Raw genomic sequence first — 24,989 nt, 5'->3', positions numbered from 1 at the left:
TCGATTGTTATTTTTGATCACATACAGGGTGTTTGCAAGGTCGATGCATTGTCCTGGGGATATAATATGCGAGGTCATTTAGATTTTTTTAATGGGAAAATACCTTAGTAAAAAGTCTTACGGTTTTCGAGTGTTTTTATTTAATTAATTATTTATGATCAAATATTTCATATGCAAGTCTCAAATATCTCGAAAACAATAAGACTTTGTAATAAGATATTTTAGGTTTAAAAGACTCTAAATGAGCTGCCCTATCATCTCCCCAAGAGTTTGCATCGACCTTCCAAACACCCTGTATAAAAAGCCGAAATCTATTCACGAGTTACAAGCCTATTCTTTAAATAATTCATATAAGTAATGATTTTCTTACAGTTTCGTTATTTGTGGGATACAGTTTTTAAAAATAGAGACAAATTTAAAATAATGTTAGATCAAAAAGAAAGATACTTTACTAATTATAATATTTAAATTTTTTTATTAAAAAAAATGTATTAAAGCAGAATTAAGTGAAAATAAACTTTAATTTGACCCTAAAAATATATATATCTAATATGCAAAATATGCTGTTTTTATCATTCAGTTTCACTGTCACTACCATCAGTATCATTATCAGTTTCAAGGTCGCCATCACTTGATTCATCAGCATTGTCTACAGTTATTACTAATGGTTCAATTTCCTCCATCATATAGTCTGTCTGCCAATATTTCTACTCGATGTGGATAACGTGTTGGCAAAATTTTTCCCAATCCGAACGGGTGACAGAATTTATCGCATCATCCAATACTTCCCTTAATTTAGTGAGGCTCAGGTCTCCAGAGGTTTCGACATCGTATATGGCGCTTAACTTGAGCCCATGCCAGTTCAATTGGGTTAATTCTAAAACAGCTCACACATATATGGTGGTGTCCTTAACGGCGTATGCCCATGTTGCCGTATTTTATTATCAATGACATATTTTTTTTGGTCATTAGGAGGCTTATGCATTTGTACCAAATCATAAATCTTATATTTGCTTGCCGACGGATCATGAGTTATTCCTAAAAAAAGCAATTTTTGTACAATATGAAGTAAAATTATGACAGTGAGACTGCCGAACTAGTTTTATACTGCTCTGCATGAGTTAAATAATTAAGAAATAACCGTACATTTTTCTCTTAAACAATTTTTGCTAATTTTTCAGAAAACCGAGTGAAAATAAAGTCTGAATTAATTTTTGTACGTAAAACTTCAACCGAAAATTAAAATATCTTAGAAGCAATAGTTAGAAATGCGCATGCATATGCAATACATCATTATAATATGTATTTTTACAGTATGCAATAGGTAACTAAAGATATTTACCTTTTTTAGATAACCAATCAATCATATGCTGCTTAAGCGAAGATTTCGTAGGGGTCTTGTCTTTTTGCACCGAGTGATATGGGGCATTATCTAAAACGATTATGCTGTTTGCAGGTGTATTAGGTAGCAGCTTTTCTGTAAGCCATTTGATAAAATTAGTTTGGTTCATTTGGCCATGATAATCACCAGAAGTTTGTCCCGCTTTAAATACTAAAGAAGCATTTTCCAAAAATCCATTGTTTGATCCCGCATGTACAACAATAAGATGCCCTGTAAATAAATGTATAAAATAAACATATTCTAGCATCACAAAGTTATTCTTTCATCATTATTAAAGTTATGTTCACCAACTTACCATTTGAACTAATGTTACTCGGAACTTCAAATATATCAGAACTTTACCAACATTTTCCTACGGTCAGATCGTTATCCACCCACGTTTCATCCATATAAATAATATTGCGGTTCTCTTGGCGATATTTCCTAATAGCATGGATATATTTATACCTCCAATGTAAAATGTGGGGTTTTTCCATTAATATTTTCCTTTTATTTTGACATTTTCGCCAAAAAAATCCATTAGCCTAAAATTTTTCGAAGTGTTTCTATAGAGAAAGGAAAATGAGCACCATCGGCATTTAGTTGATTTTTTTTTTTTAAGTTGGGACTTGGTTTAGCTCTACATAGAATTTTTGTACGATTCTCCTAATCACACCAACGTCTACTTCAAAATTCGTGAGAACAGATGAGCGGATACGGTGGTTACCGGAAGATAGTAACATCCTATTGGGATTATTTATATTACGTTGTTCATCTTCTTTTCTAATTCTTTTTATCAAACTTTAACTAACCCCAGTGTTTCCAGGTACACTGGGGCTCAGCTTAATTTCCGTTTTAAAGGTAATTTAAAACAATTTGTAGAAGCCTCTTCATCACAAACTTTATAGATATTTGCGATTCCTTCTCGCGCCTGACCATTCAAATGCTTTCCTTTAAAAAATGATTATTCATTTTAATCTCTAAATGAAAAATCTTAAAATTTTTTAGCAAACAACGAGGATAACAACTAATATAACATCAACAATAAAACATTAACATCAACAAAAAACAAGAAAAATAACAAACATGATAACCATAAAAAAAAAACAAATTATTTAACACGCGCTATCTAAACCAACTTCTGCTTAAAAAGAGTGCCGCCGCTGTTCACCGTCTAACGATGTGATGACGCGCCCCAGCTCTGGCCGTTGCCATTGGAAACCTCCGTCCAAAATGTCCGCTTGCTCACAAATCAACCAATCACAAAAATGCGAGAGTGGCCAGACGATGCTCGTTAACATTCCTTGGATCTGAATTTTAACATGTTGCCAATAGTATTGATTTTTAACTATTTTTTTGAATTTATCACATTTCATAACAATATAATAGTTTGGTAACATTATTTAAATTGCAGAATATATGTTTGTTGTCTTTCTGATTTAATCTTTGTTAGAACTTTTTATAAGGAAGTAAATAAAAGGCGAGTTTACTGCGAAAAACTACCGACAAACAAGATTTATTTAAGTAAAAGCAACCATGATGGTGCAAAAAACAAAAACTACACACACAGCTCACACAGCTGATCATGACACACGTCATACAAAGACAAAACAGAAAACATTCCAGATAACGACAACAAATGAGTACATTACTGTGCAATGTTGCCACGTCCCTAAATATTCTTTGAGATAATATATTCAACACCCCCACTATCTCAAAGAATAAACAGTATTAAGATACTAGACCTAACTTGTCTACAAAATACATATGCTTAACTCTAGGTAACCCCTTTGTTAAGATGTCAGCCACCATTTCATTAGTCTGCTGATACTTTATACTAATCATATCGTTTGAAACACACTCTCTAACAAAATGGTACCTTACATCAATGTGCTTAGACCTTTTATGAAATACAGGATTTGCAGCCAATTTATGAGCACTCTGATTATCATTGAAGATAGTCACAACACCCTTGAAATCAATAAGTTCACCCAGCAAATTTTTCAAATAAACTGCTTCCTTTGAGGCCTCACAAAGACCTATGTATTCTGCCTCTGTACTACTCAGAGCAGTTGACCTTTGTTTAGAACTTTGCCATGATATTGGCCCCCCTGATAACCTGAAAACATACCCTGTATATGATTTTCGATCAGCATCATTGGCCCAATCAGAGTCTACAAATCCCTCTAGATTAAATACATTATCTTTAGAAAAACTTAATCTAAAATGTATAGTACCCTTTAGGTATCTAAGTATTCTTTTGGCACACTACCAATGATATTCGGAAAAACAGTTATTAAACTGACTTAAGTAATTAACTGCGAATGTAATATCCGGCCTAGTTAACACTGCTAAGTACATAAGACTTCCAATAAGTCTTTGATAGGGCAAATTACTCAAATCAGAATTTTCATTATTTTCTACCTTTTCCACCTTAGCTTCTATGGGAGTACTAACTACTTTACAATTTTCCATACCAAAATTTTTCAAAACCTGATTTACATAATCTGTTTGATCTAAATAAATAGTATTATTTTCATAATCCCTTGAAATTCTAACCCCCAAACACTGTTTGGCTTCGCCCAGATCTTTAATGTCAAATTCCAACCCTAATTTTAATTTCAAATTGTCAATTTCCCTTAAATTATTTGAAAAAACAAAAAAATCATCAACATATAATGCCACTAAGGTTAATGAATTTTTGTTCTTCTTTATAAATAAACAACATTCACATTTTGATTTACTGTATCCCAGATTAGACAAAACTTCATTCACCCTTGCATTCCATGCTCTTGATGATTGCTTTAGTCCATAAACAGCTTTTTTTAATTTATACACACTACTTTTATTATCTTTCATAACAAACTCCTCTGGCTGTTTCATGTAAACAGGCTGTTCAAGAAAACCGTTTAAAAAAGCTGTTTTCACATCAAGATGTATAATTTTCAAATCTAATTGTACAGCTAAGCTTACCAACAATCTTAATGTAGAATGCCTAACTACAGGTGCAAACACTTCACCATAGTCAATTCCAGGTTTCTGTACACAACCTTTTGCCACAAGACGTGCCCGATATTTCACTTCTCCAGTGTCACTAACCTTAGTCTTAAAAACCCATTTGCATGGAACCACAGTTGTCGAATTTGGTACACAATCAACAAGTTCCCAAGCATTATTGACTTCAAAACTCTTGACCTCCTCGGCCATGGCTTCCCTCCAAAGTTCAGCATCTGCTCTACACATGGCTTGCTCTACAGTCTCTGGATCACCATTAAAATTGACACCACCGTCTTGCATACAGGCATAAGTTATATAATCATCATAGTGTTTTTGTTTTATTGGTCTTTGAGATCTTCTCACTTCTAAGTTCTCTACATCAGGTTGGACAGTGTCATCAGCCCCCGGGAACACAAAATCCTCATCACTGGTAGAGTCTACAGTGTCATAGTCTTCCTCTGAGTCAGACTTCACTACATTCCCATTCTCCTGATTAGCTTCAGCCCCCACTGAATCTCTGGATTCCTGTGGTTCACATAAAATGTATTGCTTGGCTGGTGTGTTGATCTCTTCAATAACAACATCTCTACTTATGACAATATTCTTTGTCTCCGGGTCATACATCCTGTAACCTTTTATATGGTCACTAAAACCAACTAAGACCATTTTCTTCGACTTTTTCTCCCACTTAAGACGCTTCTCTTTGGGGACTAAGACCATTCCCTTGCTGCCAAATATGCGGATCTGACTCACATCCGGTTTCCTGCCATGCCATTTTTCAAAAGGAGTAATTTCAAGTCCTGACACTGCCGATCTGTTCCTGAGATAAACTGCAGTAGCAACAGCTTCTGCCCAAAAAAGTTTCTCAAGGTCTGCATCATACAATAAACAACGAGCCTTTTCAACTAATGTACGGTTCATCCTTTCACTCATGCCATTTTGTTGTGGAGTGTAAACATTAGTTTCTTGATGCAAAATGCCAAACTTCTTATAAAAAACCTTAAACTTGTTACTATTAAACTCAGTTCCCTGATCAGTGCGGAAAATTTTAATCCTGCTGCCCTTTTGATTCTCAACAAAATTTTTAAACTCTTGAAATTTTTCAAAGGCCTCATCCTTGCTCCTTAGAAAATAGACAAAAGCCATCCTTGTAAAGTCATCCTCAAGTATCATGAAGTATTTGGAACCCCCAAGAGATGTCACTTCCATTGGACCACATAAATCTCCATGTATTACCTCCAATGGACCATTTGCTCTGTTGCCTCTGTGACTAAAGGGTAGTCTACTTTGTTTCCCTTCACAGCAAACCTCACACAATTCATTAGGCTTAACCATTGACCCCTTAAATTCAAAACCTGTGACTAAACCGTTTTTCATAGAATTTAAGTCTTTGTAATTCAAATGCCCAAAGCGCCTATGCCATATTTCACTTGATACTGTCAAACCTGCTAAATTAATCTGGGAATTCTTAAAATCAAGCTTATATACATTATCCACTAATTTAGCTTTAGCTATCAGCTGACTATTTTTGTTATATATGTCACACCCTTGATTATGAAACACAACTTTGTTCTGATTTTTAATAAGTTGACTTACCGACAATAAATTGGTCATCAATCCTGGTACATATAGAACATCAGAAATTTTAACAGCATACTCCCCATTAGCTATTGTTGTTATGTTGACATCACCACAACCCTCTATAGCCAACCTGGTATTATTTGCCACAGTGATTTCCTTCACAGGCAAATTTTCCTTCATGTTTTCGAGCCAATCACTCCTTGATGTGAGGTGAACACTACAACCCGAGTCCACATACCAGTCAGAGTTGTTAAAATTCCCCGACAAAAAAACTACATTAAAAGCATTACTTGAATCACTATTATTTCTTTTAATTTCTGGACACTTATTCATAAAATGCCCTGTCTTTTTACATTTAAAACAGGTCACATCTTTAGTTTTTGGTTTAACACCACTACTACTGCCACCTCGATTTCCCTTGCCGAACCACTTGCTGCCAACATTACTTCCAGAACCCCCTTTGGTCATTTTGCTAAACGAAGAAGTTGCGAAAGCACCACCAGATGACTGATGTCGATTATCAGCACCACCTAGGTGCATATCTAACAACCTAGATTTTATGGAATCTGCTGTAATGTCAATACCTGCATGTTCAATTGCAATAACCATTGGTTCGTACTTGTCAGTTAATCCAGCTAACATCAAGCTACCTATTAACTCCTGACTGAGCTGAAAACCACATCTTTCAAGCTTTTGTGATGTATCGATTACCTGGTTCACATAATTTTCCATTGATTCACAACAATCAAGCCTCAATGAAATTAATTTCCTTAGTAAACCAATTTTACGTGCAAAACCTGAATCCTCATAGAGTCGCTTTAACTTGTCCCATACATCCTTGGCAGAACTACTATCTTTTACGTGAATAAATAGCGAGGAATCCAAAGTTAGGATCAATTTTGCCTTGGCCTTGCTTACTAAAACGGTATCAGTTTCAGATCCATCGATACAATTCGATAATCCCTCTAAGACAAACACATTTTCTACTGCAAATGCCCAATCTGCATAATTTTCCCTCCCAATCAACTTTGGCACATTATTCAGATAGTTCACAGCCATTTTTTCGACATTCGCGATTACCGTTTAACTTCCTATTTTACGCCGACACGACCAACTAAAAAACACGATTGAAATGTGGCGACGGCCTAGGGCTGCGGTCTGGGCCCATAACCTGTTAGAACTTTTTATAAGGAAGTAAATAAAAGGCGAGTTTACTGCGAAAAACTACCGACAAACAAGATTTATTTAAGTAAAAGCAACCATGATGGTGCAAAAAACAAAAACTACACACACAGCTCACACAGCTGATCATGACACACGTCATACAAAGACAAAACAGAAAACATTCCAGATAACGACAACAAATGAGTACATTACTGTGCAATGTTGCCACGTCCCTAAATATTCTTTGAGATAATATATTCAACAATCTTTCAGAGTTAAAGATTTTAAGGATTGTAAGTGTAATGGAATGACATGTAATTGTATTATTAATTTTAACTTCTTGAATCTTCCAGAATCGAAGATTTCCATATTAAAAAATAATATGACAACGTTGCTAAAATAATAGCTGCACCTTATAAATTCCTTTTATAGGCCAGCTTAAAATTGTTCAATATTACATTTGTTGTCCTTATTGTTCAAGTAACCCTGACAGTTAAAATAAATAATACTGGACTTTAACTTAATTTTAGCATCTAATTGCTATTTAATAAAATTGTTTATTTGTATATTTTCCACCTCCTTTTGAGCTTTTCACAATTATTCCTATACCAGGTTACATGTCAACATTTAGAGACATTCCATATTTCTTATTAGAAGTTTTACAATTAAAATACTTATTTACATTACTATTGCAATCTTTCAGGTCACGTTCCTCACTATACTTGGGACATGTTTTCTCACCCTTGCATTTATTACTGACATGTCCATTGGTAACAAATAAAACAGCGAATAATATATTCATTAAATACCGAACATCAATATTCACCCAATATTTACTTTTACTTTATTCATGAATATATTATATGTGTCATTATCCACCTTAAGAATTCAATTAAATCTCCTATTGTTAACTTTTGTTTTATGCAATATCCTAAAATTATTATTACTTAAATAATTTTTTGATCAACAATTTTCCTTATAATTTCACTATTCCCATATAATTTTCACCAAGAAGACTGAACGCAGGAGAGATACTATGATTACCCCATCCATCGCGCTAGTCGATCTACAAAAACCAGCTCGTTTCCTCTATCAAAGTTTACAGAATAGAATACAAGTTGGGTCACTCCGGTCGGCCGTCAAAATCCACCCCGCAGTTCCCCGTCTGCCTGGTGCACCAGGTCTGCTGCACATTTATTTATCGATGTATACCGAGCGCGCCAAGCTCATTTCAGTTTTACTCACGTTTCGGTGTATAGGGTGGAGTTAAAAGAAATAGTTGTGGATTTTATTGATTGTGTGGAGAATAAAATGTCTAATCAAAATATTTGTTCAGTGGATGGTTGTGAAAGTCGAATGACAGATCAGATATCGTTTTTTAGGTGCCCTAAAGATAAAGGAAGATATGTACGAAATATAGATTCTATTAAATAGGTTTTAATTATCTTTATATTACTTTATAAGATATAAGATTTTATTAAGAGTTGCAATAATATATGCAACTATTCTCCCACTAAATATATTCCTCTTCGAGTTTTTACCAACGATTATGTAAATTTAAAAAGCGCAGAAGGAAATGCTTTAGTATATGTAGCTGGATATTTATTTAAAAAATGTCTCTCACTCTTGTGATATATGAAATAATTTTGCAACTTAGTCAAATGCCCTGTTTAATGAAGAGTTATTTTATTGTAAATTAAAAGCATATGAAAATAATACCTTATTTGGTGGTCTAACCATACCTCCAAAAGACATTAATGAGTACATAATAAAATTAGAAAGTATTTTTATCGCTGAATTTAATAAATTATCAGCGCAAGAAGCAATTGGTTATAATCCTAAAAAACTATTTTATAACATTACCTTTAAGCATCCCTGTAATGAATTTTCCATTGACTATTTATTAAGTTTATACATAAGGGTGCGTATTTATTTTACATTAAAATAATTTATAAATGCCGATATTAAAAAAAATAAAAAAAGGGTAAAGATGTTTATGTAAGCAAGCTTAACATATTAAAACATTTGTGAAGACTCATAGTACTTATGTATCATACTAAATAATTATTTTATATAAGTTGATGTGTTTCGCAGTGGCGGCTCGTGAGTTTTTGGAAAGGGGAGGCTAAAGGATAAGTGCAGATGGAAAGCCCGCGAAAAATTTTGCATGCCACGCCCACTTTTTATACCCAATTCTCGTTAAAAGTTAGTCTTGAAAATCGTTTTACAAGTCGTGTTCGATTTTACTTTTAATATTGCCTATTTTAGGTATCCTAATGTAATAATTATTATATATACATAATTATTATTGTTAAATATTTAATTATTAGGTACTTTTTATATATTATTTTTGAAATATTTTTTAAAAAAACAAGAAATATAATAAACTCTTCTCAGTCAACAATTCATACTTTTTTTGGGTCATACAAAATTAGTAGATTGCAAAAAAATATTTAATATTGAACCTAAAAGTATATTTTATTGCCAGCAAGAACCAGCGCGGAGGTGAGAGTTAAGTCTTGCCAGAAATAGGAAGGGATGAGGAAATAGGGATATGGTTTATGAAATAAACAAAAATAAGGTATACATTATATGGGACTGGAAAAATAGGATAATAAATTAAAAGAAGAATTCTATCATCAACTGAAACCATATAATGGTTTTATATACAAAAATAAAACAAAACGTAAAAATATTTGCCTTGGTAAAAACTTTGGTTAGTTGCTTATATTGCAGATAGCAGAATATGCTCTAAAAGTTTATAAAAAATAATATTTACATATTTACAAAATTATTCTATAAATAAAAAAAACGCGACTCTAGTAAAACCATGTTTATATACAAAATATAACAAAAACGTAAAAATATTTTCCTTGTTAAAAACTTTGGTTAAGTAGCTTATAATGTAAATAGTATAAATAAGCTTTAAAATAATATATTATATATATACATACATATTTATGTACAAAAATATTTTATAAATAAAAAACTCTGTTCTAGCCAAAACCATGTTATGGTTTTATATGCTGAATAGAACAAAAGAAAAACTTTTTTTGTTTGGAAAAAACTTTGGTTATTATTGCTTTATATCACAAACAAATACTTAGTAGGAATAGGTTTTAAAACTCTAAAATAAAAATATAATATACATGTTTATGTCCAAGCGAATAAGATAATACTTTATTATGTACAATGTATGTACATACATATATGTATACATTATAGTCATTATACATCAGTTTTTTTTTTTTGTTTTTTTTTAAATTTTTTTCTGTGGACTCTACTTTTTGGTTTGAAAATTAAGGGAAATCTTCGGTTTTTCATATTAGCAAAGAAGTCTATAACTTCGTCATAAAATTTGTCATTTCTTTTATATACTCTTTTCGATTAAAAGAAGAGATATATTACTTAGTCGCATTTGGGTCATGTAATTACGGCTATAACTTTTAATTCTTTTGAGTGCTGAAAAATTTCTTTCTACAGATGCCGATGTTATGGATATAGTCACAGCAATGTTAATAAATTTATTTAGCTCTGGCATGCACTCATTTAAATTATTTTCAAACATAAAACTTAATAATTCAAATGGAGACTTACAACTCTGAAACATCTGAGGGTCACTGTAGAATACAATTAATTCATTTTTTAATTGAATGGGATCAGAAAACGGATAGTGGGTTACTAAATTATCCAGTAATTTTTGGGGAAAATCTTTGGAGTAGGATGGAAATTTTTCGAACATTACTAGATCAAAGTAATTTAATTTACTAAGATCGCTGAATCTAACCTTAATTTGTTCATTTATTGTGTCCATTATTTCAATATAGATTTGTCTATAATTTTGTCGCAAATCGGGTAAGTCAAAATTAGATTTTCATTTTTTTCAAGTTTTTCAAAAATGCTATTAAAATACTGCTCATCATTTCTAAACATTTGCAAAATTTCAGTTAAATTATTTAATAACGATTTTTTGAAAAATTAATGTCTGAAGATTTATTTTGAAGAATTGAGAAAACCACGTCAGTTTGCTCAAAAACTAGTTTAAATGTTTCAAGCAAAAAAGAAAATTTATGGTCTGCTAAAATATACTTGAAACCCTTTGCCTCCCTGATACTTTGGTTGTCATTTTTAAAATCCTCACTGTTTAGAATAAAATCAAAAACATCTATTAATTTTTCCTTATGTGTATGCACTGAAAACACAGATCTTCATGTAGAATTCCACCGTGTAGCAGCAAAAGTAGGCATTCGGCTACCGCAAATTTCATTTAGGATGTGACTTCTCTTGGTGGACTTCGAGAAAAAGGCAGAAAATCCTGAAAAGTTGGAGCAAAAAATACGGAAGTCTTTAATATTATTGCATGCCTTTCTTAAAACTAAGTTTAGTGCATGGGCATGGCAATGCGTAAAAAGTGCATAGAGCGCTATCGATTTAATTTTAGCTTGCAAGCCATTTAAAGCGTCCCGCCCCATCATATGTTTGCGCAATTAGCTTACGCTTGAAATCAAATTTGTCGCATTTATTAACCAGGAGATTAAATAAATCGTCTGCAGTCCGCCCAGATGAAACATCATGAAACCCCATAAACCGTTCTACTACCTTGCCGTCTTTGACATACCTAAAAACAATCAAAAGTTAGGAATTATAAGTAATATCCGTAGTCTCGTCTATTTCTCATGCAAAAAAAGGACTGCTTGAATTTCTTGGAAAATATGCTCATCGACGACATGTGACAAACTTTCAATGATTTCATTTTGAATCGTTTTTTATGAGCCCGAAAAAACATTAGCTTTTAAAGCTTTTAAAAATAAGCCATTAAATAAAAATATCTTACCTTGCATCACTCAAATACACATAATAATAAAAAATATTAAACACGATAAATACCTTAAATTAAGTACCAAACACGAACATAGAAGGAAATCCGGCCGCACAATTAAATCGATGAATTGACAAAATCAAAACTAATCAATAAAACCGTTAGCCAAAACCACCTACCTTGTCAAAATTCGCGGGCAAAAGACACGACAATCACCGAAATCAAAACGACTGAAAACTGCTGAAAATTCAAAACAAAACAAAAATAAGGTTAATCAGATGATCGGAGGCTAGCCCCCTTGGCGCCTTATTTCGCGCGATGTAAACGGCGTTTGTCGGCGCCAAATCGAGTGCACGGTGCGTTGGATTTTGACCGCTGGAGGAGGCTTGCCTCCCTTGCTACGTATGGCTTTTCTTATTTCGTAATGTATCGCGTTCTCGCACACGTTCTGTGTCGATGTGGATGAAGCCGGTTAGCGTTCTCTCTTTTCTTACAACTGTTTAAAAAAGGATGCGAGTCGCGGCGAATTAACAGTATGACGTGTGGCTGATTCGCGCTATACTGGTGTATTAGAAGTTATAGAGTCGGTACTTATTATTTGGAAAAAAAAATATTTTCTTTTTTTATTTTTGTTAAATATTTTTATTATTTCATTACAATTTGATGGGGAGGCTAAGCCTCCCCTGACGAGCCGCCACTGGTGTTTCGTATTTAGTTTAAAAAATATGTTTAGAATGAAGTTATCATATCAATAAAATGGTCAGCCTCTCCGTTTATTTATAATGTACCTACTTATTTTAATAAAGCTTTAACCAGTCTTTGTAATTATTATCTTTGTTTCATTTACAATAATAACCTATATACCTAGTTTTATATCCTCCAATTCCAAATATGTTCATGACCAGATAGGTACAAACAGGTAATAAATGTATGCAAATAGGTACTCGTTTATTGGTATTAGGCCTATGGAATTTACAGCGTTGCCCTACACCCAGGTAAACACTATTAATGGCCAAGTTTTGGCTATTATTACCCCTGTCTCCACACTCGTTTTATAGCTCACACCTCAGCACCGCAGAAGCGGCGCGTCTTTGTACGATTATTTTGAGAGCTGGCCCCGAGTGAACCAACTTGTATTCTATTCTGTAAACTTTGCCTCTATTCTCATGCGCGTCTCATCATCTGTCTCTTCCCCCGACATTTCTCTGTTACTCTGGCTGTCACGTCATGTTCTCCGTCCGCATGGTTCGAGCGTGTTTACGTATGGGTTTTTACATCAGCCAGACGACCGTTGCACTGCGCTACTCTGCAAATGAGAATAAGTAGTAGACATGCCATACAGGATTTGGCCTCGCCCGCACAGACAGCCAAATACCTCTCCTCCCTCCAGTCTTCTTAATTTTTACTTACATCAGTTTGACACAGTGTGGTGGCACTTTTGATCTAACGACGCTGTAGTTCTCGCCGGTTAGAACAAACCCTGCGCTTAATGGTTGTTTTTTTATCAACGAAGCCTAATTTGCACTTGTTCGGGACACATTGATTTTGTTCCCATTGGTGATATTTAGGATTTATAAATTTTAATTTAACTATGTTAAAAGGCTCATTCTATTTTATTTTTATATTAAACTTGATACGCACAGCTCAATTATTTTTGCTGGGCAACCGCAATAGTACTTGCGCGTCACTGCAGGAAAGGCACGAACTTAATAAATATACCTGGAAAAATGACCACTGCCTGGTGGCCGCCATTTTTATATTGGTTGTGGCCTTTTGATGTTGGTCACTCTAAACATTTTTAGTGTTGCCAACAAAAAATATATTAAAGCCATATTTTAGCGAGTAAGTAAGTCATGACGTCACCGTATAAGGCGCGGTCTCCCGAGACCGCTAATAAACTCCATATGTCAAAGTCAAAGGCAAGCTATACAAACAATAATAAACAATAAATATTGATATCATTTTTTTGATTTTTGAGAAGCATTATATTTCTTAGTATTCGTTATATTTCTTATTCTTCAGAGAAGAAAACATTATCAAAAGAGCAAATAGATTCGCAAAAAATACAGTAAGAACGTAAAGGTGGGGCTGCACGGATATTTTTTTAAATTGATTATTTTGATGAATTTTAAATTGATAATAGACAAATGGGTATTTTCATAGTTTAGGTCAGTCTTCAAAACGAATTCAATACCGATGAAAAGTATAGCTAATATTTAGATTCTGATAGCTGTTAGACATGACGTCATTCGAGCGTAACCATATTATGATGATGTAACGGTTAAGATATCGTAAGGCAACCGAGTAAAGCGCTTACTCGCTAAAATATGGCTTAAATTAGTGATGCGAAGAGTCCGGATTAATCGTCCGTTCAATCCGAATATCAAATTATTCCGAATCAATCCGGATACACGCCGCCCGTTCGACCGACAATGAAATAAAAGCTTGCAGTGCTTGTTTCACCGGCTAAGAGAATCCGAATTAAATCGTCCGGACAAATAACCCGGCAATCGGCAATAAGTGTCGCCTGACCTTCAGAAGTTTTTTTGTAAACAAAGCATTTTTGTATTGATATTTTGCATCGTTTAAAATACACTTGATTTATTACATACATAATTAGCTATTTTAGTTTTAACATCATGTAGAAATCCGTAAAAACGAAATGTCTAATGGGTTGCATAATGCATATCTCATATTCGAAAAACAGCTATAAAAAATAGTATTTTTATTTATATTTTAATTTATCGGACGGTCGAGCATCAAGCCCGAAACATGGCATAATTTGCCGAACGGGCGAGGCATCGAGCGGATGAATTAATCCGAATGAAAAAACCGAATTTTCAATTCATCCGAATCAATATTGTCCGGATATAGAATTAATCCGGATTTTTACAACACTAGCTTAAATAACGGTAATGAAGTTGACGACGCTAACATTTGACGTGTGAGTTTAGCGGATTGCCTAGTTTTTGGCGATTTATAACGACGCTTGGGTATATCGCCTGCAACAGGCGATATAGCTTCCTCCCTATTTAATACATTGATAATGTATCACCATCCTTACTTAAACGTATGTCACTGTTCAGACTGTTCTCAAAACCAAATTATTGTGAATTGTCTGTCTGTGTTTATGATAGAATAATATACCGGGTGGTGCGTCGCCGAGCGGAACATAGGAAATCCCATGTAAATTTTAAGGGGGTCAATTATTGGCTTCCCTGTACATTTTCCAGAAAAAATGTAACATAACTTTTTGAAGAGACCAATCTGGCAAACCATCGTGCAAAGTTTCAAAAAATTTGAATAAGCGAATCTTGAATTATTTAATTAAATGTAATTGCAAAATTACCAAATTTTCGGTTCAGGTAAAACCAGATACCAGCCACCAGCAAACAATTTGTTATAAGGTTTTGTCAAATCTGACGTACAGCCGAATATAAAAGATATTTTTTTTGTTTCTTTTATCAATCTCACAACCATACATTCAAAATAAGACACGTTAACATTACTTTTTTATCTAAACTTTTATTTAACATAACGATGAAGTTAAACCAATAATATTTATTATTATCGATTACTAAAAAAATTATTTTATCATACTTAAAATTTAATTAAACCAATAGCAGTGTCTTAAATATTTTCAATTTATTTTCCCATCAGGCCTATCTGGTCCATTTCAACCATTAAACCTATTGTTACTAAATTCGAGTCCAAATACGTTGCAATAAATAATTGTAAATGTTTAACTCAGAAGATCGAAAATAGATCTGAAAAAAGAGAGATCAGAAATCCTAATATTTTACTAAGTGTGAAAAAATAAAAAAAAAACAATAACTTTTTTAAAAATAATAACTGGTTTAGATTCTCAAATTTTACACTTTTATAAATAACACTTTTTAAATGACGCCACAAAAAGAAGTCATTTGGTGAAAGATCAGGTAACCTGGCTGGCTAAAGTATCCGGTACCGTGGACCAATAATATTGCCGTTAAAAGCATTTTCCAAGCACTCTTTAACCATACGGGCATTATGGGCCGGGCAACCATCCATTTGGCACCAGATCATTTGATATTCCTGAACAACTTCTTCCAAAACGGGTCCAATTTGATTTTGAAATAAGTCCAAATTAGTTTCAGCTGTTAGGTTATAGTCCATAAAAAAGGGTCTAATGATATGGTGTCCGATAATTTGTTATTTGGGGATATTGTGTCCGAGTATGAACAAAGCGATGTTCATTTTCTTGGCTCCAATACCGGCAATTCTGAACATTTGGTTCATTGTTGAGGGTAAATATAGATTCATCGGTAAAACAAATATTTTTTAAAAAATTCCTATCATTATTTGCTCTTTCCATCATTTCAAAACAAAATGCTATTCTTCGCTCTTCATCTCCTTCCTGCAGCTTTTGATGGTTTTCGAATTTATACGAATAATATTTGTGTTTTTTTAAAGTGCGCAATACCGTTGTATGATGTTTATTTACCTCTTGCCCAAGAACCCTCGTACTAACCATCTTGTTTTCCTCCACACTCAGTAGAATATTAAGATCTCTGTTCTCTTTTTCTTCGGCTCTATTTTCGATATCCTGAGTTGAACATTTACAATTATTTATTACGGTACCTTTGGACTCGAACTTATTGACAATACGTATAATAGTTGAAATGGACGGAATGGGCTTGGTGGGGAAATAAACTGAAAACATTTCATATACTGCTCTAAAACTGTTTCCCGCATAATGCCACTTAATTATGGCTATTTTTTCGTCGATTGAATAATTCATACTTGTTTTCAAATACCGACTGTTACTGATTTATTGAGACTTTTCCTCACGTCAGTGACAATATTCATTTTACTGGTGTCCGTTTGGTTTTACCTGAACCGAAAATTTGCTAATTTTGCAATTAAATTTAGTTGAATAATTCTAAAGATTCGCTTATTAAAATTCTTTGAAACTTTGCACAAGGGTTTGCCAGATTGGTCTCTTCAAAAAGTTATCTTACATTTTTTCTATAAAATGTAGAGGCAAGCCAATAATTGACTCCATTAAAATTTACATGGGTTTTCCTATGTTCCGCTCGGCAACGCACCACCCGGTATAGAGTTGTTTATTTTTACTATATAAACCCTTGCTCATTACAAACCCTCATAAAATCATCTATATTTTGATGGTTGTACCTATTAATGTGAAAACACTGTACATAGAAGGAAAGTAAAAGTCGTAACAGTAAAAATAGAAAGAATACAAAAGTGTTTTTAATTGAATTTGTTAAGTAAATACAAGCAAAATTTTAATAAATATCATCATTTTCATGATATCAGGATTTATAAGATTCAAGTTTAAGTTTAGACTTATAAGATTTAAGATAATCAGAATAATAAAACAAATATATTAAAGTGCATGCATCTATCCCAAGTTAATTGAAACTTTGTCTCATTTTAGGTGAGAATTACTTTCCTTCATAAATTTTAACAACATTCTTAAAGAAGTAGAAGAAAAATCACAGATCTAACGCAACTATCTTAAATTCTTAACTAGGTAAATGTAACTTTATATTTTGTATTTGTAAATATAACCTCTCAAAAACTTTAATTGTCTTGTTTCCCTACAATTGGCACAACTGAAATTTGTCAGAGTGGCCAACATCGAAAGGACACAATCACGCAAAATGGCGGCCTCCCTAGTAGTAGTACTTTTCATTGAATTGGCAGTCCAGGTATATTAATTAAGTTGACGAAATTAATTAAATGAGAAAAGGTGCAATATGTAGACATTCCGTCTCTTAATTGAAGAGTGCTTAGTGAGACCTCATACGAATGAGTAATTTTTATGTAAATTTCACAATTCAATCTTCATCTCGTTCACCAACGGGTGAATTGAGTAACCCACGTGAAGCGTTCGAGAAATTAAGGGCGCCCTCCTCGGAATACCAAGGAAAATATCTCAGGTAAGAGGTCTGCTTTTTCTTTAATTTTGGATTGTGCATATTTTTATTGTTATAATTATTATTTTATTAATTTCATTTAATAATTATTACGTCATTTTTGGTCCTTTGCAGCCTGCTAATTATAAATACTAATAAATTATTAGAAATGATTTAAAACCTATAACTTAGTTCAGCATTTTTTTCTAATGCCACAGCAAAAACCTCGCGCGCATATTTTTAGCACAACCATTTTACAACAAACCTGTACCATTTAATTTATTTGTTTCGAATATAATTTAATCTATTCTGTATTTATTATAAACAGTTTATCTTGAATTTCGCGGTAGCAAAACAAACGTGTTAATTTTTTTCTTAGCCACCGGTTCTTGCACCTTTGTTTTTACTTATTTTAGATACGAATTGGTTAATGAGCTGGATAATAAGTTTCAGATATATTTTGCTGCGTGAATGTGTTTTTCTTATTATTTTACAGGGCATTAGGGGCTTTGCGATCTAAAGCAGAAAATTATTTTCAATAAATTTTCAGGTAATTATTTATTGTTCGCTTAATATTATTCAATGACTTTGAATTTAAAGAAAATTTGATTATTATTAGCATCGTCAGCCGTGTCACGAATTTCTTTCCACACTTTTCCTAACTTCTCTCAAACGTTCTATCGTTCAACCCATCATGCAATCAACTTACTTTCTACATATAAGATTCTTATTCATAATTTTTCTTATAAACATTTAAGATTTTTACGGTAATTTTCAAAATATTCGAGTTCTCGATAGGGAAAGTTATAGATCTTATATACTGAATCCATGGCTAATTTCAATACGGAAACTTGCCTGCGTCGCTTGGGTCTTCCTCGCAAAAGGTTATCTATTTCATGTGATCGTATTTATCCGACTTTTTCTCTTGTTGTTATTAAGTTATTGTTATTGATAAAATATATTCATACCAACTTAAAATTTTCATAAATCTAGCTGCTATTGATATGCTCATAGGAGCTGAATTAATGTCATTCTTATTAATGTCCAATCGAATATTTGGTAAATTAAATCAACGCGTTGCTCTTGAAACTACTTTTGGTTCCATTCTTCAAGGAAAGGTATGTAACCTATACTTACTAGTTTATATAGATCTTTCAATATCAAATTGGATATTATTTAACAAAAAATTTGGGAGATTGAAAATTTAGCTAATGTTTTAATGCTTCCTGTCGTATCGGCAGTTGATCCAAAATGTGACGAAATATATTCCTTGATGGTTAAAGAACCTACTGGTAAATTTTCAGTACCACAACTATTTCGTCAACCTAACCTCATTTTCTGTGATATCTGTTCTTAAGCGTTCCTGCATGCTGCATTCTAAAGGTCGCTTTTTGAAAAGCAATCAAAAATCCCATACTAAAGAAAAAATAATATGCCGATTTTATGAGAGATTATCTTGATCGTGGACATATGATCCCTGTATCTCAAATAGATCTTAAGTACCTTCAGCTTATTATATCGCTCATCATGCGGTTTTTAAAGAACACATTATCAATTAATCAGTATTATCTCTAAAAATTTGTGTCGTTTTTGACGCTAGATTGCGTGATGTTCGAGGCATTTCCTTGAATGACACTTTTTATATTGGTACTAAACTTGAAAGAGATATATCTACTCTTCTGAATTTTTGGCACTTTCGCTATTTCTTCACATGTGATACAAAACAAATCTATCGACAAATTAATGATCAGCAAGACTTTTGGAATTATCAAAGGATTATTTGGCTAACTGACTTTAACGAACCTCTCCAAAAATAATTCTTGCGAAACATAACGATTTCAAGTATTGGGTTGGGCTGGGTTGGGTACAGGGGTTGATGACAATTCATTGGATAAATTAAACGGTACAGGGCTGATCACCCTCTCTAGGCTAGAAAACTCTTTATAAATTAGCCAACTTATTTTATTACTGGTACTTTAACTAGAACTTATTAAACTATTACCAAAAGGTGGTTTTAAACTCACTCATTGATAAGTGTAGCAGTGATCATGCTAGTCTCATTAAGAATTTTAATCTAGGATCGGCGGAATTTTTGATCCTCTTGGACTTTTTTCTCCATATCTTTTACTTGCTAGACATTTACTCCAACGTTTAAGGCAAACCAAATTATCATGGCATGACAATCCCCCAGAGGATATTCAATGTATTTGGGAGAAATTGAAATCTGAAATGTCAGATCTTGCTCATATTCAGGTACTTCGTATATTTTGGCTCTGACACGAAGTCTAAAGTTGAAATTCATGGATTTTGTGATGCTTCAGAAGTGGGTTATGGTAGAGTAATCTAGTTCCACATTGAAACTTTACCTGACATTTTTAGGACAAATTTAGTTTGTGCAAAGTGTCGAGTATCTCCACTCAAAACTCAGTCAATTGCAAAATTAAAACTATTGGCTGCTGTCTTGCTGTTTGATCAAATAGTATTTGTTAAACAAAGTTTTAACGATATTTTTACTTTCCATGATTTATACACCTGGTCTGATTCTATGATAGCACTAACTTGGATTTCTGCCTCTTCTCATATATCTAAGACCTTTGTTGCAAATCGAGTTAGATCTGTTCAAAAATTAATACCTGCAACTTCTTGGCATTACGTGCCTTCACATCAAAATCCTTCTGATTATGCCAATCGCGGCTTGACCCCAGCACAACTTTTAAATTTGTCGTCTTTTTGGACTGGCCTTCATTTCTTGGTAAATCGAAGGAATTATGGCTTTCTCAGACCACTTTTAATATATTCTATTCGCCTGAAATAACAGAAGTCAACTATCTTATTTACTGAAGTGTGTTTTGAAAATTTCATATCAGTTCTTCCTTCCACATTTTCTTCCCTTGAAAAGATTAAAAGAATAGTGTCTTATATTTTGCGGTTTCTATTTAGTTTGCGAAAAAAGGGCAATCTTGCGACTGCTTTATTAAAATTAAATAAAACATTCTTTTAATAAAGCTGTTGCAAAAAATGGCACCGTTTATTGACGAATCTGTTTGATCAATCTGCTTAGAGTCGGTGATCGTTTGCGAAAATTTCAATTTTTCTTTAATTTTGACTCAAAGTTCATACGTTAACTGATTTAATTATCGAATTGCCTTATGAATTTAATTTGCATCCTGTCTTAAACAACGTGCATTATTTATTATTGCAACATTTTTGGATTTTATCTCCGAAGAATACAATTTACCTATGTTTATCTAAGTATATTTGCTGCCATCAATTCGCTATACGCCGTTGCGTGTTTTTCTATCTGTTTGCACAGGCTCGCAAGCCCTTTTGCCTTGCTTATGAGTAAGCACCGGGGCGCAAAAAGTTTTAAGGATTATGTCTGTGTTTTTGTATGTACTGCTACGACGGCTGTTCTGTTCATTTGGAATTAACTTCCGACTTGAGTTCGGAAGCATTTTTGAAGATGCATACAGATGCTTTCGAATATTTATTTTCGAAGATTTTTAGATCCTTTCGAAGGTTCATAGCCCGACATAGTCAATGTACTTTGATTCGCAGTGATTAAGGAGCAAATTTCAAAGGAGCTAGTAACAAACTTTTAAAATTAGCTCAGATCACTGCCCAGAGTTTGTCCATTTATGGAAAGTTAATCCGCCTAGTGCTCCTCATTTTAACGGCTTAGGTAAAGCTGCGATTAGATGCAAGTAGATTAAGAGATAATAATGGTAAGATTATATTAAAAGGAATAATAGGGCTAGTTTTTTTTTGTTATTTTTAAGGGCAGGGTCATTTCTTGGTTGTTATTTGAAAGTCCGAGATTCCTTGTTTTACCATTTTTAATGAAATTAGGTACAGTTCTTATAATCCTAATTGGAGCTTTTCTTGGATACGAAGTATCTCAGATAAAATATTTTTATGCCTCTAAATCTATAAAATATACTTTAGTGTCTCATTTTTGAGCTAATATATGAAATTTACCCATTTTATCTACTTTTTCAGTAAATCCCTATTTTCTAAGTATAGGAAAATTATATCTAAAAACTTTTGATTCAGGTTGATTAGAGTATTATGGTAGAAAGCATTTATTTTCTAGATTAAAATCATTAACCAAAATTTCCCAATTATTTTCTAAAAATCATTTGAAAATTCTTTTATTTATTTGTCTAGGTACTTTAGCCTTAGTAACCCTATTTTTCTATCTAAATAGCTTATATAGAGCTTGGCTTTGAAGCTACCAGGGAGATATTTTTATCTTTAGATATTTATAAGATTAAGATTAGATCTAATTTTACAATGAAAATGTAACGTTTTGCTGCATCTTTCATCAGTTTTACTGAGTAATTTTTTTATTTTTGAGCCCTTGTTGGGTTCTGTTCCTGAGCTCGATGTGAATCATGTCAATATATCCTGACTTAATCGTTGGCACCTTGTTCACCGAATTTAGGGTGATTTTTGGAAGCCATGGACTGGAGAGTATATTTATTCTCTTTAAGAACAGTCTAAATAATATAAGAGTTACCCGATTAAGGAGCGGTCATTAGTGATTATTAAGGACAAACGAAGACCGGCCTTCACTGGCCTTTGGCTCGGGTTTTAAAACTTCATTATGGGACTGATGGTGTGGTTTGAGTAGTCACGTAGAAAACTACTTCTAATGACGTTATGCAGCGTCCACATGTCAAAGTATGTTTTTTGCGAAGCTAGTACAGCCAATTTATTGATATTCTATTAATTAACAAGTATTTTTTTATTTTAGTAGTTTACTTTTTTTGTGTTGTTCGGGAAACATTACCTTATTTTTGTTCTTATTGATAAAATTAAGTATTTTGTTTTTAGATTTATGGATTTTGGTTTAACTGTGTTAAAAGACTCATTCTACTTTATTTTTAGATAAGTTCTGATTATTACATTAGTACCTGCGCGTCAGTGCAGAAAAGGTATCAATATGTGCAATATCTAGACATTCCGTCTCTTAATTCATGGCTTAACGAGACTTCATACTAGTAACTCATGGGTAATTTATATCTATTTAAATTTCACAATCTTCATCTTATCCGCCAAGGGGGGAATTGAGTAACCCACGTGAAGCATTCGAGAAGTTGAGGGCGCCCTCCTCCGAATACTAAGGGCAATATCTCAGGTGGGTTATGCGTTTTTTTTATTGTTATAATTATAATTTAATTAATTTTATTCAATCGTTTAATAATCCCTACATCAGCACTTAAAACAATTCAGATCACGCTCGCTCTCATCAACACAACCGGATGTCGCGTCGTCGCCGTGGCTAGCGATGAGTTGAATTTCTTAAATGGAAGTCTGTATAGAGGTAGTATAAAAACTGTTCAAAATTCTCCCGGATATTGTAAAAAAAAGTTAGGTGTGAACGGACTACAGACGTGGCATTTATTTTATTTATTTTCCATAGAAATTATGAAAATTATTCATTATATAGGAAATCAAATCATATAAAAAAGGACTTTATTCCAAATAAGGATTCAGTAGAATCTTGGCCACATTACAAGCTATCACTAAATATAATGGAAAAACTTTATAGTCTCACTATTGACTCACGAACCCCGGAATATGCCAAAAATTCTGTAAACCAATACTAAATTTAAAAGATTTTGTTTGATCTATAGAAAATCTGTTGATAAGTCACAGAATGATACTCTCTTATATATCATTCCTTTATTTAAGAGATTATCTTACAAAGCATAAAGCATTAAAATTACAAAAAATAAAATCCTTTGTTGGTCTTACCGAGTTATAAATTTGTAAATAATGATAACTGTTTTCTGATTTGTTGGTATATTGATTGCATAAAATCATAAGAACTTATTGTTAAGAACTTCTGCGTATTATTATATTAAGTTGAATTTCTCAAAAACCACTCATACAAGTTAACTTTTGCAGTATCATCTATTAGAACAAAGACTATATATATCAAGTATATATCTGAATATATCATTCCAGTCTTGATATAGTATATTTTCAAGACTGGCTTGCTCCTAACCTAGATGTTTCTAAATTAATCTTAACTCAAGTCACTGTTCAAATTCCTTTGTTCCAGAAATATATTTTAGAAATATGCGAATGAAATCACAATCTTATGCCTAATCTGAAGCCGATATCTATCCAATCGCTCGATTGTAACGCTGGATAAAAATTATATAAGATGGATCCTATGGTATAAACAAATGTTTAGAAAAAGTTGATGTGAATTGCTTGTCTAATTCCATACCATTTGCAAATACAAAATATTATTTGCAAATGGACATATTTATTATAATTTACTACTATTTTTTTGTACATTGCAATACCAATACTCACATAACCATATTATATTAAGCATTTATTATAAATATGTAATAAGAATCACGATGTAGTGTTAGCATATATATTTTATTCTATTAGTGGTATTATAGCTTAATTAAACTAAAATAAAATAAAAATTTTAATTAAATATTTTGGCATTTTAGTTGTTCTTTTTGAAAATAGTTATTCAGTTGTTTAACTTAAATACATATTTACATAGATTTTTTTATTAAAGAACTATTCTTAAATGCAAGCTTTTAAAATCTAATATTAAACTAGGTAATTAAAAGTGAAACTACAGTAAGCATATTTATTATAGTAGGCCTTTGACACAACGTGAAGACAAATGGTCGTTTCAAGAATGTCAATGTTAACATAACTTAGTTATTAACATAACTTCTTTCATCATGAAGATTTACTTAAAATGTTCGTGTTCTAGATTAAAAATTCATAGAACTTTATAACGACTCTTTCTTGTGAAAAATCTTTAATCCAACAACATATCATTTGTTACCTTTTATATAAGTACACAGGATGGGAAATTGAAGATTACACATTTGTAAGTTCATTTTTAAGAGTTTTAATTTTATTTTGAAATAATGTTTATACTTTTGTACTTTTATCAGATTTTATATTTTATTTTCATTAGAATAACACTTTAATATTTATTATGCAATACATTCAAACATTTTGAGATTATGATCATATGTGGATTGTACATTCTTCTATGTAAAGCCTTCAAAGTACAAATATTTTAGAAATGCCAACACTTTCGCATAATAGTTGGCGAGATTTGATAGCAATCATCCGC

The 24,989-nt window shown here is 32.6% G+C and overlaps 1 protein-coding gene across 1 annotated transcript in view; it reads left to right on the top strand.

Moving 5' to 3' along the window:
• LOC126735621 (DNA ligase 1-like) overlaps positions 1-24,326 on the top strand; it is a 62,329-nt gene extending 38,003 nt beyond the window's left edge. The window contains exon 8 of the mRNA XM_050439678.1: positions 23,934-24,326. The gene's annotated coding sequence lies outside the window, so the exon portion shown is untranslated. The remainder of the gene's footprint in view (positions 1-23,933) is intronic.
• Positions 24,327-24,989: the final 663 nt, after the last annotated feature.

This window comes from Anthonomus grandis, chromosome 4, assembly GCF_022605725.1.
Source record: "Anthonomus grandis grandis chromosome 4, icAntGran1.3, whole genome shotgun sequence".
Classification (NCBI taxonomy): domain Eukaryota; kingdom Metazoa; phylum Arthropoda; class Insecta; order Coleoptera; family Curculionidae; genus Anthonomus; species Anthonomus grandis.
Note: the sequence above shows the minus strand (reverse complement) of the source record. Positions and strands in the feature narration are given on the sequence as shown.